At 41.4% G+C, this 14,669-nt stretch overlaps 1 pseudogene; it reads right to left on the minus strand.

Moving 5' to 3' along the window:
• Positions 1-303: 303 nt before the first annotated feature.
• Positions 304-14,669, minus strand: LOC101441100 (heterogeneous nuclear ribonucleoprotein A1-like; annotated as a pseudogene).

A 14,669-nucleotide genomic window follows, 5' to 3' on the forward strand; every position in this document is an offset into this window, starting at 1 on the left:
GATCTATATTAAGACACATCGTGATCAAACTGTTCAATGCCAAAGACAAAGAGAGAATCTTAAAAACATCAAGAGAGAAGCAATGTATCACATATAATGGATCGTTAATAAGATTAACATTTGATTTCTCAATAGAAACCATGAATGCCAGAAGGCAGTGAGAGGAACATATTTAAAGTGCTGAAAGGAAGAAAAAAAAACTTAACTGTGAATAATATATTCAGCAAAGTCATCCTTCAAAACTGAGGGAGATGGAAGTGTATGTGGCTCAGGTGCCTAGGCTCCTGCCTACCCTATGGGAGGTCACTGGTTCAGATCCTGGTGCCACCTAGAAAAGACAGCAAGCTGGCACAATGGGCAGGCATGGCAAGCTGACACAACAAGAGACACAACAATAAACAACATAATGGGAGACACAACAAAGCAGGGAGCAAAGGTTCCCAGTGCCTCCTGGAGAGAACAGTGAGCTGTCATGACAAGCAGGCGCAGCGAGCTGATGCAACAAGATGATACAAAAAGAGACAAGGGGAGGAAAAACATAATGAGAGACACAACAAAGCAGGGAGAGGAGGTGGCTCAAGTGATTAGACACCTCCCTCCCATATTGGAGGCCCAGGGTTTGGCTCCTGGTGCCTCCTAAAGAAACAAGGAAGAGGAACAGACTCAGCAAGTGAAATATAACAAGGGGATGAGGAAAACAAATGAATAAAATAAATCTTTTTTAAAAATGAGGGAGAAATAAAGATATTTCCAGACAAGCAAAAACTGAGGGAGTTTATTACTGGACCTGCCTTATGAAATTGCTAAAGGGAGTCCTTCTTGTTGAAAGAAAAGGACACAAGACAATATCTTATTATTGGATGAAAAAATAAAGATGTCTGGTGTAAATAACAATGTGGATAAATGTATATGATTGTATTATTTCATTTTTCATTTGTAATCCTGTCTTTTACTTCTTATAAGGTTGAAAATTCAAATGCATAAAAAACAAGCATTAATCTTTGTTACTTTGCTCACAGTGCATAAACATGTAATCTGTGACAAGAACAACATGAAAGGGAGGGATAGTGGGATAAGTATACATATGTGTAGACTATTAAAGTTAGGTTGGAATCAAAACAAACTAAATTATAATAAGTTTAGTATGCTATATATAAACCTTATGGTAACCATAAAGAAAATATCTTTAAAAAATCTACACAAAAGAAAGGATAAGTGATTCAAAATAGCTCATTATAAAAGATCATCTAAACAAAAAGAAAGGTAGCAATGGAGGCAAGGAAGGACAAAATAGGTAAAGTCTTACAAAAAAGAGTTAGCAAGATAGCAGAAGTAGATTTTACCTTATCAGTAATTTCCTTAAATGTAAATAGGCAGAAATTGGCAGAATGGATAAAGAAACATGACCCAAATATATGCTGTTTATAAGGGACCTAACTTAGATTCATAGATCCAAATAGTTGAAAAGTGAAAGGACGGAAAAATATTTCATGAAAATAGTAATCAAAAGAGAGTGAGGGAGACCCAGCAAGATGGCAGCAGAGTAAGGAGCTCCAAGAGTCAACTCCTGCTACAGGGAAGTTAGTAAACACCCAGAGCTCTCTGGAGCTAGCTGAAGCACCTGTTTGGGGGCTCCAGGAGACCAGAAGAGCATCATGCAACATACTTGAAGAAATGGAAGGAGACTGCCCATCTGCAGAGAAGATTCATAAGTAGAGCGCTCCATGCCATGGAGGCCAGTGCCCATCCTCCACTGGAGGCACAAGCCACCTTGGGAGCTGTTCAGTGACTGGAATTGAAAGTTCCACTTCCCAACTATGGGGGAGGAAGAGACGGTTGGGAACCAATTTCAGCTACTGATGAGTAAATTCAGCAGGTTAAAGTATAATCCTGAGAACTGCTAAAGTTTGAGCCTGTCCAAGTCAGAAAGGGGCCAGGGGCCACCATTTTAACTCTGTACCCAGCATGAGGGGAAGAGGGATGGACTGAAAATCACAATGCTGGTAGGGACTGGTTTCTTTCCATCCAGAGCAGGTTGCAGATCTAGCCTAGGCCCCAGCCCCACCTCCAGCAGGGAGGAAGCTGCAGGGACCTGCGCCAGCCTCTCTGGGAAATTACCAGTTAAGCCATGGAGTCCAGTGATTATCATACTCTGGTGGCATGAGCTGCCCCAGGAGCTTTTCTGTGGCTTGAATTGGAAGCTCCATTTCCCAAAATAGGGGAGGAGGAGATGGTTGGCTGCTGATTTGGCCTACTGATTGGTAGACTCGGCTGGCTAAGATATAACCCTGGGAACAGCTGGGGTGTGAATCTGTACAAGTTGGAAAGAGGCCAGTGGCCACAATTTTGTTTCCACCCCCAGCCTGAGGGGAACCCGGGCTGACAGAAAAATCACCATGACAGTAGGAACCAGTTTGTTTCACCCAGATCTGCCTGCAGGCCTAGGCTAGGCTTCAGCCCCACCTCTGGCAGGGAGGAGGCTGGTGGACCCTGCACCAGTCTATCCAGGTAACTGCAGGTACCTTTGGCTGGCACAGACTGAATAATTGGAAGTCTACTGGGGTAACTGTGGTCATCTTGGACCTGCACTGCATAGATTGCTGCCCACATCTGCAGTTCCATCTCTGCCCCAAGCAGGGGAGAAAAAGTGTGAAGCTTCATCAGTCTCTCTGGGCAACTACAGTCTAGGCCTGCACGATTTGGATTATTAAACACAGCTGTGACCCTGTCCCAACCTTGCAAAGGATAAAGTTAGAAGAAGCTTCATTGGTCTCTGGCACAATGAGGGCAGCTTGAGCCTCCACAGCTTACAGCACCTGCTACATGCTTGGTTCTACTGCACAACCAGTAAGGCAGAAAGGGCAGGAAGTCCTAAAGAGAAAAACTGCATCCAGAATAAATACTCTAGTAAGCCAGATGCCAAGACACCAACAAAAAAATTACTAGAAACAGGAAGCTATGGCCCAGTGAAAGGAATAAGATAAGCCTCCAGATGACATAAAGGAGTTGAGAAAATAATCATAGATATTCAAACAAATCTTAATAAATTGAATGAGATTGAAGGGTATTAATTCAAAGAGATTATGGATATTAAGAAGACATTGGGGGAAGCAGATTTGGCTCAACTGATAGAGCATCTGCCTACTACATAGGAGGTCCAGGGTTCAAACCTCCTGACCCATGTGGTGAGTTGGCCCACACACAGTGCTGATGTATGCAAGGAGTGCCATACCACACTGGGGTGTCCCCTGCATAGGGGAGCCCCATGCACAAGGAGTGCACCCCATAAGGAGAGCTGCCCCATGCGTAAAAAGCTCAGCCTGCCCAGGAGTGTATGGCAATGCACACACCAGGAGCTGATGCAGCAAGATGATGCAACAGAAAGAGACACAGATTCCTGGTGCAGCTGACAAGAATACAAGTGGACACAGAAGAACACACAGCGAATGGACACAGACAGCAGACAACTGGGGCGGGGGAAGGGGAAAGAAAGAAATAAAAAAATAAATCTTAAAAAAAAAAAGAAGACATTGGATGAGCACAAAGAAGAATTTGAAAGCATACATAGAAAAATAGCAGATCTTATGAGAATGTAAAGTGCAATAAACGAAAATTTTAAAATATTGGAACCATATAGCAGATTTGAGGAGGCAAAAGAAAGGATTGGTAAGCCTGAAGAAATGGCCTCTGAAAGTGAACATACAAAAGAACAGATGAGGAAAAGAATGGACAAAATTGAACAAGGTCTCAGGGAACTTAAAGACAGCAAAAGATGTGCAAATATATACGTCATGCATGTCCCAGAAGGAGAAGAGAATGGAAAAGGGGCAGAAGGAATATTTGAAGAAATAATGGTAGAAAATTTCCCAACCCTATTGAAGGACATAGATATCCATGTCCAAGAAGCACAACATACTCCCATCTGAAAAAATCCAAATAGACTAACTCTGAGACACATACTCATTGGAATGTCAAATGCCAAAGACAGAGAGAATTCTGAGAATAGCAAGAGAAAAGCAGTGCATACCATATAAGGGATACCCAATAAGATTAAGTGCTGATTTCTCACCAGAAACCATGGAGGCAAGAAGACAGTGGTATGATATATTTAAGATACTGCAAGAGAAGAACTTCTGGCCAAGAATCTTATATCTGGCAAGGTTGTCTTTAAATGAGGACGAGATTAGAATATTCACAGATAAACAAAAACTGAAAGTTTCTAAGCAAGAGACCAGATTTTCAGGAAATACTGAAGGGTGTGCTAGAGCCTGAAAAGAAAAGACTGGATGAGAGTCTAGAAATGAATATTAGATCAATGAAAGTAACCAAAAGTGTCAAAAGACTGGGGAAAATAAAATATGACATACAAAACTCAAATGGTAATAAACTTAACCAACGATGTAAAGCACTTGTATTCAAAAAACTGCAACTCAATGTTAAAAGAAATTTAAAAAGCCTTAAAGAAGTGAAAGAACATTCCATGCTCATGGACTGGAAAACTAAATATCATAAACACATCAATTCTACTCAAATTGATATACAGATTCAATGCAATCCCGATAAAAAGTCTATGAGCATTTTAAAAAAGATTTTATTTATTTATTTATTTATTTATTTATCTATCTATCTCCCCTTCCATCTCTCCTCCCCCAGTTGTCTGCTCTCTGTGTCCATTCGTTGTGTGTTCTGTGACCGCTTCCATCCTTATCAGTGGCACCGGGAATCTGTGTTTCTTTTTGTTGCGTCATCTTGTTGTGTCAGCTCTCTGTGTGTGCGGCACCATTCCTGGGCAGGCTGCACTTTCTTTCGTGCTGGGCGGCTCTCCTTATGGGGTGCACTCCTTGTGCGTGGGGCTCCCCTACGTGGGGACACCCCTGCATGGCAGGGCACTCCTTGCGTGCATCAGCACTGCACATGTGCCAGCTCCACACGGGTCAAGGAGGCCTGGGGTTTGAACCACGGACCTCCCATGTGGTAGATGGTTGGAGGACCTATCCATTGGGCCAAGTCTGCTTCCCATATTATTTTTATTTGTTTCTCCCCACCCCCTTGTTGTTTTTCACTTGCCGTGTCTGTTCATCTTCCTTATTTCTTTAGGAGGCATGGGGACCTTTGAGGTGGGAGGGAGGTTCCTAATCACTTGAGCCACCTTCGCTCCCTGCTCCATTGTGTCTCTCATTTTGTTTTTCCTTCTCATGTCTCTTGTTGTGCCAGCTTGCTGCACCCGCCCATCATGCCAGCTCAGTGTCTTCTTTTTTTTTTAGGAAGCACCGGGAACCTCTGCTCCTCCTTTGTTATATCTCTCATTGCTTTTTTTTTCCCTCTTGTGTCTCTTGTTGTGTCAGCTTGCCGCACCTGCCTGTTGAACCAGTTTGCTGTCTTCTTTAGGAAACACCGGATCCAAATCAGCAACCTCCCATGTGGTAGGTGGGAGCCAGCTGCCTGAGCTACATCTGCCTCCTGATATCCCCTATTATTAATGCAGTACCTCTTTGGCATTGATGCAAGAATATTACAGTATTGCTATTAACTATAGCCTATAGGTTACACTAATTGTATTATTCCCATCCTTCTCCACATTCTTACCACCTTACAATAGCAATGTATATTTATTTGTTCAGGTTCACAGAAGGACATTCTTATATTTGTACTATTAACCACAATTCTCATCCACCTTCAGATTCACTATGTTATCCGGTCCCTAGAATATTCTCTAGATTTCTTTCATTTGACATTTACATACCTAGACTACCCCTTTCAGCCAAGATCCCATGTATAAGCCAGCTGCATTAGTTCTACTTACTATAATGTGTTACCATCAACTCTATCCTTTTCCACACTTTTACAGTCAAGTTAATTAAAACTTCTACATATAGTAAGCATAAATATCACTTCTCAGCCCTCCTTCTATCTCCTAATAACCTATACTCTAGGTTTTAACTCCATGTTATTCTTCATATTTAGTTCATATTAGTGAGACCATGCAATATTTGTCCTTTGTGTCTGGCTTATTTCACTCAGCATAATGTCTTCAAGCTTCATTCATGTTATCATATGTGTCTCAATTTCATTTTTCTTATAGCAGTATAATATTCCATCATATGTATATACCACATTTTGTTTATCCATTCATCATATGATGGACACGGGTTGTTTATACCCTTTGGCAACTATGAATAATGCCACTATGAACATCAGTGTGCAAATGTCCTTCATGTCATTTTTCAGTTCTTCCGGATATATTCCTAATAGAGGAATTGCTGGATCATATGGCAGTTCTATATTTAGCTTCCTGAGGAACTGTCAAACTGTTTTCCACAGAGGCTGCACCATATTACACTCCCATCAACAGTGAAGGAGTACTCCTATTTCTCCACATCCTCTCCATCATTTATTGTTTTCTGTTTTTTTAATAATGGTCATACCATGTGGTGTGTCATTTTTATTTGCATTTCCCTAATAGCTAGTGGTATTGAACATTTTTTCATGTGCTTTTGGGTATGGCCAATTGATTTTAAAAAAGGCTTTATTTATTTATTTATTTCTCTCCCCTTCCCCGCCCCACCCCGGTTGTCTGTTCTCTGTGTCTATTTGCTGTGTCTTCTTTGTCCGCTTCTGTTGTTGTCAGTGGTACGGGAATCTGTGTTTCTTTTTGTTGCATCATCTTGTTGTGTCAGCTCTCCGTGTGTGCAGCGCCATTCCTCGGCAGGCTGCACTTTCTTTCACGCTGGGCGGCTCTCCTTACGGGGCGCACTCCTTGCCTGTGGGGCTCCCCTATGTGGGGACACCCCTGCGTGGCAGGGCATTCCTTGCGCGCATCAGCACTGCGCATGGGCCAGCTCCACACGGGTCAAGGAGGCCCGGGGTTTGAACCGCGGACCTCCCATGTGGTAGACCTAACCACTGTGCCAAGTCCGCCCCCGCCAAATGATTTTTGACGTGAGTCCTACATACATGCCATGGAGAAATTTTAGTCTCTTCAACAAATGTTGTGGGGAAAATTGAATATCCACATGCAGAAGAATGAAATTAGACTCCTACTTCACACCATATAAAAAGATCAACTCGAATGGATCAAGGACCTAAATACCAGAGCTAAAACTATGAAATGCTTGGAAGATAGCATAGGGACAAATCTTCATGACCTGGGATTTGGCAATGCATTCTTAGAGATGACACCAAAAGCATGAGCAACAAAAGAAAAAATAGACAAAGTTGATTTCATCAAAATTAAACAATTTTGTTCATTGAAGGCAATTACCAAGAAAGTGAAAAGAAAGCCTACAAGATGCGAAAAAATAGTTTCAAATCATATATGGGATAAGAGTTTAATAAATAGATTATACAAAGAATTCCTAAAACTCAACAACGAAAAGATAAACAACACAATTTTTAAAATGGGCAAAGGGCTTGAATAGACATTTCTCCAAAGAAGACCTACAATGGTCAATAGGACATGGAAAGATGCTCAACATCATAAGCCAATAAGGAAATGCAAATGAAAACCACAGTGAGGTATCAGTTCATACCCACAAGGATGGCAACTATTTAAAAAACTGAAAATAACAAGTGTTGGAGGGTAAGTGAAGAAATTGGAACTCTAGTGTATTGTTGGTAGAAATCTAAAGTGATCAGGCCGCTGTGGAAAGCAATATGATGGTTCCTCAAAAAGTTAAATATACAATTACCATTTTACACAACAATCCCACCTTTAGGTATATACCTAGAATGAAAACAGGGTCTCAAACAGATATTTGTATCCAAAGATTTTATAGTTGTGTTATTCACGATAGCTAAAAGTTGGTAATAACCCAAGTGTCCATCAACAAGTGGATGGATAAACAAAATGTGGTAATACATATAATGCATTATTACTCAGCCATAGAATAAAAGAAGTTATGAGACATGCTGCAACATGGAAAAACCTTGAAAACATTATGCTCAGTGAAACAAGCAAGACGCGAGAACAAAAATTGTATATCATTTATAAGAGGTGACTAGAAATAGCAAATTCACAGAGATAGAAAGCAGTTTTTTTTGGGGGGTGGGGAGTGTTTGTTTAGGTTAGAATGGAGAGTCTTAGGAGAACCAAGAATGGGAGCCTATTTTGGGAAAACACTGGAAGGTCCAGACACTGGACTTGCTTCCCACCCCTCACCCTCGACTCAAATGATTTTTATTTTTTATTTATTTTTTAATTTTTAATTCATTTTTAAAAACTATTACATTAAAAAAATATGAGGTCCCATTCAACCCCACCACCCCCACCCCACCACTCCCCCCACAGCAACACTCTCTCCCATCATCATGACATATCCATTGGATTTGGTAAGTATATCTCTGGGCATCGCTGTACCTCATGGTCAATGGTCCACATCATAGCCCATACTCTCCCACGTTCCATCCAGTGGGCCCTGGGAGGATCTACAATGTCCGATAATTGTCCCTGAAGCACCACCCAGGACAACTCCAAGTCCGGAAAACGCCTCCCCATCTCATCTCTTCCTCCCATTCCCCGCACCCAGCAGCCACCATGGCCACTTTTCCCACACCAATGCCACATTTTCTCTGTGGACCTTGGATTGGTTGTGTCCATTGCACATCTATGTCAAGAGGAGGCTTAGATTCCACATGGATACTGGATGCAATCCTCCTGCTTTCAGTTGTAGGCACTCAGACTCCATGGTGTGGTGGTTGACATTCTTCAACTCCATGTTAGCTGAGTGGGGTAAGTCCAATAAATCAGAGTGTAGGAGTTGAAGTCTGTTGAGGCTCAGGGCCTGGCTATCATATTGTCAGTCCAGAGATTCAAATCCCCTAGATATATCTTAAACCCCAGCACCAACTACAATTCCAGTAAAGTAGCATGAAATTCTTGTGAAAAGAGATCCCATCTGTGTCCAGCTCCATCACGCAGAAACACCAGCTCCAAAGAAGGGCCAACTGACATGGCAGTGAACCCCATCTGCCATGACCATAGAACCTGTGTCAAATGATTTTTAAGTTGCACATATTTTACCAGAATAAACAATGAAAAGAATTCAGGTGTAAGGTTATGTGGGTCTAGGATAATGATGATAGCAGTTGGAGAGGAAGGGAGAGAATTGAGATGGTAAGAAAGAAAAACAATTTTATGAGAGAACATAATGGAAAAGGAAGAGGATTTGGGGATTCTCAGTTTTGAATTAGCAGTTAAGTCTCAGGCTTAGCCCTCCTTAGACTGGCTAAGAAGAAAACTTTTCCCTAGTAAGAACGCAATCTGAACATATTTTATGCCTAAATTGTCTTTCAGCTACCCTGACATTCTCCTTCAGTTGTGGTTATTCAACTTCTGGGTAGACAGAATAGATACACTTTCATGGTCAGAGGCTCCCTCTAGCTGTGAGAAGCGGATGCTGTATTTGTTCTATAGCTGTACACTGCAAGTTGTACTGCGATACAAGTGGTCTATTATCCCTGCACGATGTTATGCACGTTTGCTTCGTAAGTTCACAACTTTTACTATACACTTATTGTTTATGTATGTTCATATATAAATGATATAAAGATAATAATAATAGGGAGGATTGGGGAAAAATACTTTGGTTAGTAGTAATGCTTTGACAATGCTCTTTAATCATTATTAAAAAGGTTTAACAACAATATAAGGTGTTAGTGGTAGGGTGAGTTATAAGAGTGCTGTATGATGTTATATATGTTTGTTTTATAAGTTCACGACTATTACTATACACTTATTGTCTATGTATGTTTGTGTGGGGGTGATATATTTCAATAAATTAATTTAAAAAAAGGTCTATTAGTGTAAAACTTCTATAATTAAAAGTTAGTGAAATTAGTGCATACTCAGAAGAACTGAAAGCAGGGATGTGAGCAGATACTTGCACACCGATGTTCGTAGCAGCATTGTTCACAATTGCCAAAAGATGGAAACAACCCAAAATGGGGTCTACATATATACAATGGAATATTATTCATCTGTAAGAAGAAATGAAGTCCTGATGCGTGTGACAAGATGGATGAGCCTGGAGGACATTGTGTTGAAATAAATCAGACACAAAAGGACAAATATTGTAAGATCCCACTAATTATAAACTAAATATAATGAACAAACTCGGGTCACCAGAAGATAGAATGATAGTAGAGAATGGGGAGCTGGTGCTTAATTTGCCCAGAATTTGTAATAAATTGATTGAAAATGTTTAGAAACGGATAGAGCTGATGGTCGCCATTATAGTGAATGTAATTTACAGATTGTGGTTGACAGGGAAAGTTTAGGGATGTGTATGTCACTAGAAGGAAAGCTAGAAAATGAAACATGGGGCTGTATAACATAGTGAACCCTATTGTGGATGATGATTGGGTCAATAGTACAAATACAAGAATATTCTTCCATGAATTAGAACAAATATGCATTACTATTACAAGTTGTTAATAATAATATGGGCAAAAATACACTGAAATTCCTATCATTGCTGCCCGTATAGGGGAGCCCCACACACAAGGAGTGTGCCCCATAAGGAGAGCCGCCCAGCATGAAAGAAAGTGTAGCCTGCCCAAGAATGGCGCCGCACACACAGAGAGCTGACATAACAAGATGACACAACAAAAAGAAACACAAATTCCTGGTGATCTGATAAGGATAAAAGCAGTCACAGAAGAACACACAGTGAATAGACACAGAGAGCAGACAACTTGGGGGGGGGAAGGGTAGAGAAATAAATAAAAACTATAAATCTTTAAAAATAAATAAATAAATAAAATGTGGAACAAAAACCTGAATGAACACAGAAAGTGCAGAAGGTGCGCAGAAAAGAAATTTGTGTGGTTATAGTTGAGTAAAATTTGATGGGTCTATCCAATAGTATACTGATGTAAAATTAAAATTTTGTTCTTTCTCAAAGTTTCTTAAATCATTAGTCTGTTTTAGTTGGTGTACAAAAACAACAACAAAGAAAGTCTCTTTTATTGAAATACACAAATACAGTCCTCGTGGGTTTTTTTGCCCATACACAAGTGTTGTCTAAAACATGTCTTCTCTATAGCAGCTAGGCACTGCCACCAACTGTGCTTGGTTGGGTTCAAAAATCTATTGTAACCTGTAGCTTACCTGCCACTCCTCTCCTGTTAAGCTTAGTTTCCCTGTAGTAATTAAAACCTTCTGGGAAGCAGATGTGGCTCAAGTGATTGGGCTCCCGCCTACTATATGGGAGGTCCCTGGTTTGGTTCCCAGTGCCTCCTAAAGAAGACAGTGAGCTAGCATGATGGGCAGGTGCAGCGAGCTGATGCAACAAGATGATGCCACAAGAGACACAAGGAAATACATGAGAGATATTATGGGAGTGGAGGTGGCTCCAGCAGTTAAACACCTCCCTCCTACATTGGAGGTCCCAGGTTCGGTTCCTGGTACCTCCTCAACAAACCAGGAAGATGAACAGACACAGCAAGTGCAAACAACGAGTGGGTGGGGAGAAATAAATAAAATAAAATGAGATAAAAAACACACAACAACATTCTGCCACTACCATAGCTACTACTGCTGCTAGAACTGCCACCTTTGTTTTGTGGTTTCTCAAAGTATTGGCTTCCCCCTCCATAAGGGCAAGAGCTTCTGCCTCCCTTCATGGGTCTAAAATTTGAGCACTCATTGTTGTAATTGTCGAAATCATTGCAGCTTCTGCCACCCCCAACAATGCTTCTATCATTACCAAAGCCATTATGGCCACCCCCACTGCCACCATATCCACCACCACCTTAGCTGCCACCAAAGCCACCACAATCACTAAAGTTTCCTCCCTGACCAAAGTTGTCATTCCCACCAAAGCCATTTCCACCGCCACCACTGAAGTTCCCAGGACCACTTCCACCTCTTTAGCTGGATGAAGCACTGGCCATCTCTTGCTTAGACAGATCTTTCCTTACTTGTCCGTTGTGACCATTCACAGTATGGTATTTTTGAATGACGATCTAATCCACAGAGTCATGGTCATCAAAGTTTACAAAAGCAAAGCCTCTCTTCTTGCCATTTCCTTGGTCAGTCATGATTTTCAATTACTTCAATTGTCCCATAGTGCTCAAAATATTCTCTTTGGTGATGCTCTTAAGGATCTTTTTTTATTTTTTATTATTTTTAAAAATTTATTTATTTATTTATTTATTTATCTCCTCTTCCCTCCCCCCCAACCCCAGTTGTCTGTTCTCTGTGTCTATTTGCTGCATCTTCTTTGTCCGCTTCTGTTGTTGTCAGCAGCACGGGAGTCTATGTTTTTTTTGTTGTTGTGTCATCTTGTGTCAGCTCTCCGTGTGTGTGGCACCATTCCTGGGCAGGCTGCACTTTCTTTCGCGATGGGCGGCGCTCCTTATGGGGCGCACTCCTTGCGCGTGGGGCTCCCCTACACGGGGGACACCCCTGCATGGCAGGGCACTCCTTGGCCGCATCAGCACAGCGCATGGGCCAGCTCCACACGGGTCAAGGAGGCCCAGGGTTTGAACCGCGGACCTCCCATGTGGTAGGCGGATGCCCTAACCACTGGGCCAAGTCCGCCACCAGGATCTTTTTTTAATACAATCAACAAAGATCTTTGTCATAGTTAAGTGGGCACCTGGTCTTTGAGTCTTCTCGTGAGACAGCTCTCTTTGGCTCCACAACTCTTCCATCCACCTTGCATTCATGGCCACATCCACCTCCTCTACAGTGGCATAATGTGACAAACCCAAAGCCTCTGGAGCCCTTGGTGTTGGGATCTTTCATTACCGAACAGTCCATGAGTGTTCCTCATTGCTCAAAATGGCTCCCCAGACTCTCATCAGTTGTTTCAAAGCTTAACCCTCCAACGAAGAGCTTCCGCAGCTGTTCAGGCTCTTTAGGAGACTCCAACTTAGACCCATCAGCAGCGGGAGGAAAGACTTTAACAATGCTTCCTCAGCGGCGTCCACGGAGAAGGGAGTGAGCTAGATCCCATCTCTCCTCTATTACCTCTTAATTTAAATATGCCATAAATATTATCTAAAAACTCCCAAATTTCTATTTCCAGTCCAGACCTCTTTTCTGATTTGCTGACTCGTATTTCCAACCTCTTGCTTGACATCTCTGCTTAAATGTCTAATCGGCACCTAGAATCTAACATGCCCAAAGCTGTATTTCTGGGTCCTGCCCCTTCTAACCCGTTTTAGAAAACAGTAAGGCTATTCTTCTAGTTTCTTAGACCAACAGCACTGGTGTCTTCCTTGACATCACTCGGCAAATTCTATCAACTTTGTACTTTTACAGTGTTCTCAGAATCCAACCATGTGTCACTACTTTCACTTCGTTACTACACTAGAGTAAGCCACCATCATGTCATCTGATCACTGAAGGAGGCTCCTGTTAGAGCCAGGTTAAAGAGGCGCAGAGACAGACCAAGATTCAGGCAGGAGTTTATTAGGTCACTGGCATGGTAGGGTTATAGCTACAGATTTTTTCCCATGCAGCCAGATTTTTTGTCAGCAGGCCTGGACAGATGGTTGGGCTATGCATACAGCTTTTGGGAAGCCCTGCAAAATCCACCTTGGCTTTTTCACATGAAAGTGAACGCAGGCTGGTTTGACTTGCCCAATGAGATACTAAAGAAAGCTTTATCAAGTTATAAAACAAAGTGATAGTGACAAAACTGGCAACAAACTAGCAATATTTGGGACTGCTGCATACAGAAGTGGTGTTATTTTCATTTACAGTAAGAGATTGTTTCTGTGATACATATTATTAAGTATTTTTTCCAAGGTGGAAGAATAAGTTTTTTGTAATAGTTTGAAGTAAAAAGATACTGTTCAGGATTTGATTTTGAGAAAAAAGGGATAAGATTTATTAATTTTTAAACAGCCAAGGAAACGATAAGTTTAAAGTACAAGGTATTTCAATAAAAGAGACTTTCTTTGTTGTTGTTTTTGTACACCAACTAAAACAGACTAATGATTTAAGAAACTTTGAGAAAGAACAAAATTTTAATTTTACATCAGTATACTATTGGATAGACCCATCAAATTTTACTCAACTATAACCACACAAATTTCTTTTCTGCGCACCTTCTGCACTTTCTGTGTTCATTCAGGTTTTTGTTCCACATTTTATTTATTTATTTATTTTTAAAGATTTATAGTTTTTATTTATTTCTCTCCCCTCTCCCCCCCAAGTTGTCTGCTCTCTGTGTCTATTCACTGTGTGTTCTTCTGTGACTGCTTTTATCCTTATCAGATCACCAGGAATTTGTGTTTCTTTTTGTTGTGTCATCTTGTTATGTCAGCTCTCTGTGTGTGCGGCGCCATTCTTGGGCAGGCTGCACTTCCTTTCATGCTGGGCGGCTCTCCTTATGGGGCACACTCCTTGTGTGTGGGGCTCCCCTATACGGGCAGCAATGATAGGAATTTCAGTGTCCTAGATTTCCGGATTGACAGAGCTTAGTAGGAAAGGGAGAGCAGAGGAGGGAGGGAGTGGGTGAACAGGTGACTTTTTAGTAGGTATGATAAAAGAGGGGTTGTGAGGGCTTGTGAAACTATTCCATTGAGGTCAAGGAGTGAGTTAAGGGTTTGGGGAATTCGGGGAGGGCTGAGTAAGTGGTTTCTGTATTAATAAGAAATGAAATTGGCTTACCTGCCACCATTAGAGTTATCTGAAGTTTTGCTTTGGAGATGGGCAT

This window comes from Dasypus novemcinctus, chromosome 13 (assembly GCF_030445035.2).
Source record: "Dasypus novemcinctus isolate mDasNov1 chromosome 13, mDasNov1.1.hap2, whole genome shotgun sequence".
Taxonomy (NCBI): domain Eukaryota; kingdom Metazoa; phylum Chordata; class Mammalia; order Cingulata; family Dasypodidae; genus Dasypus; species Dasypus novemcinctus.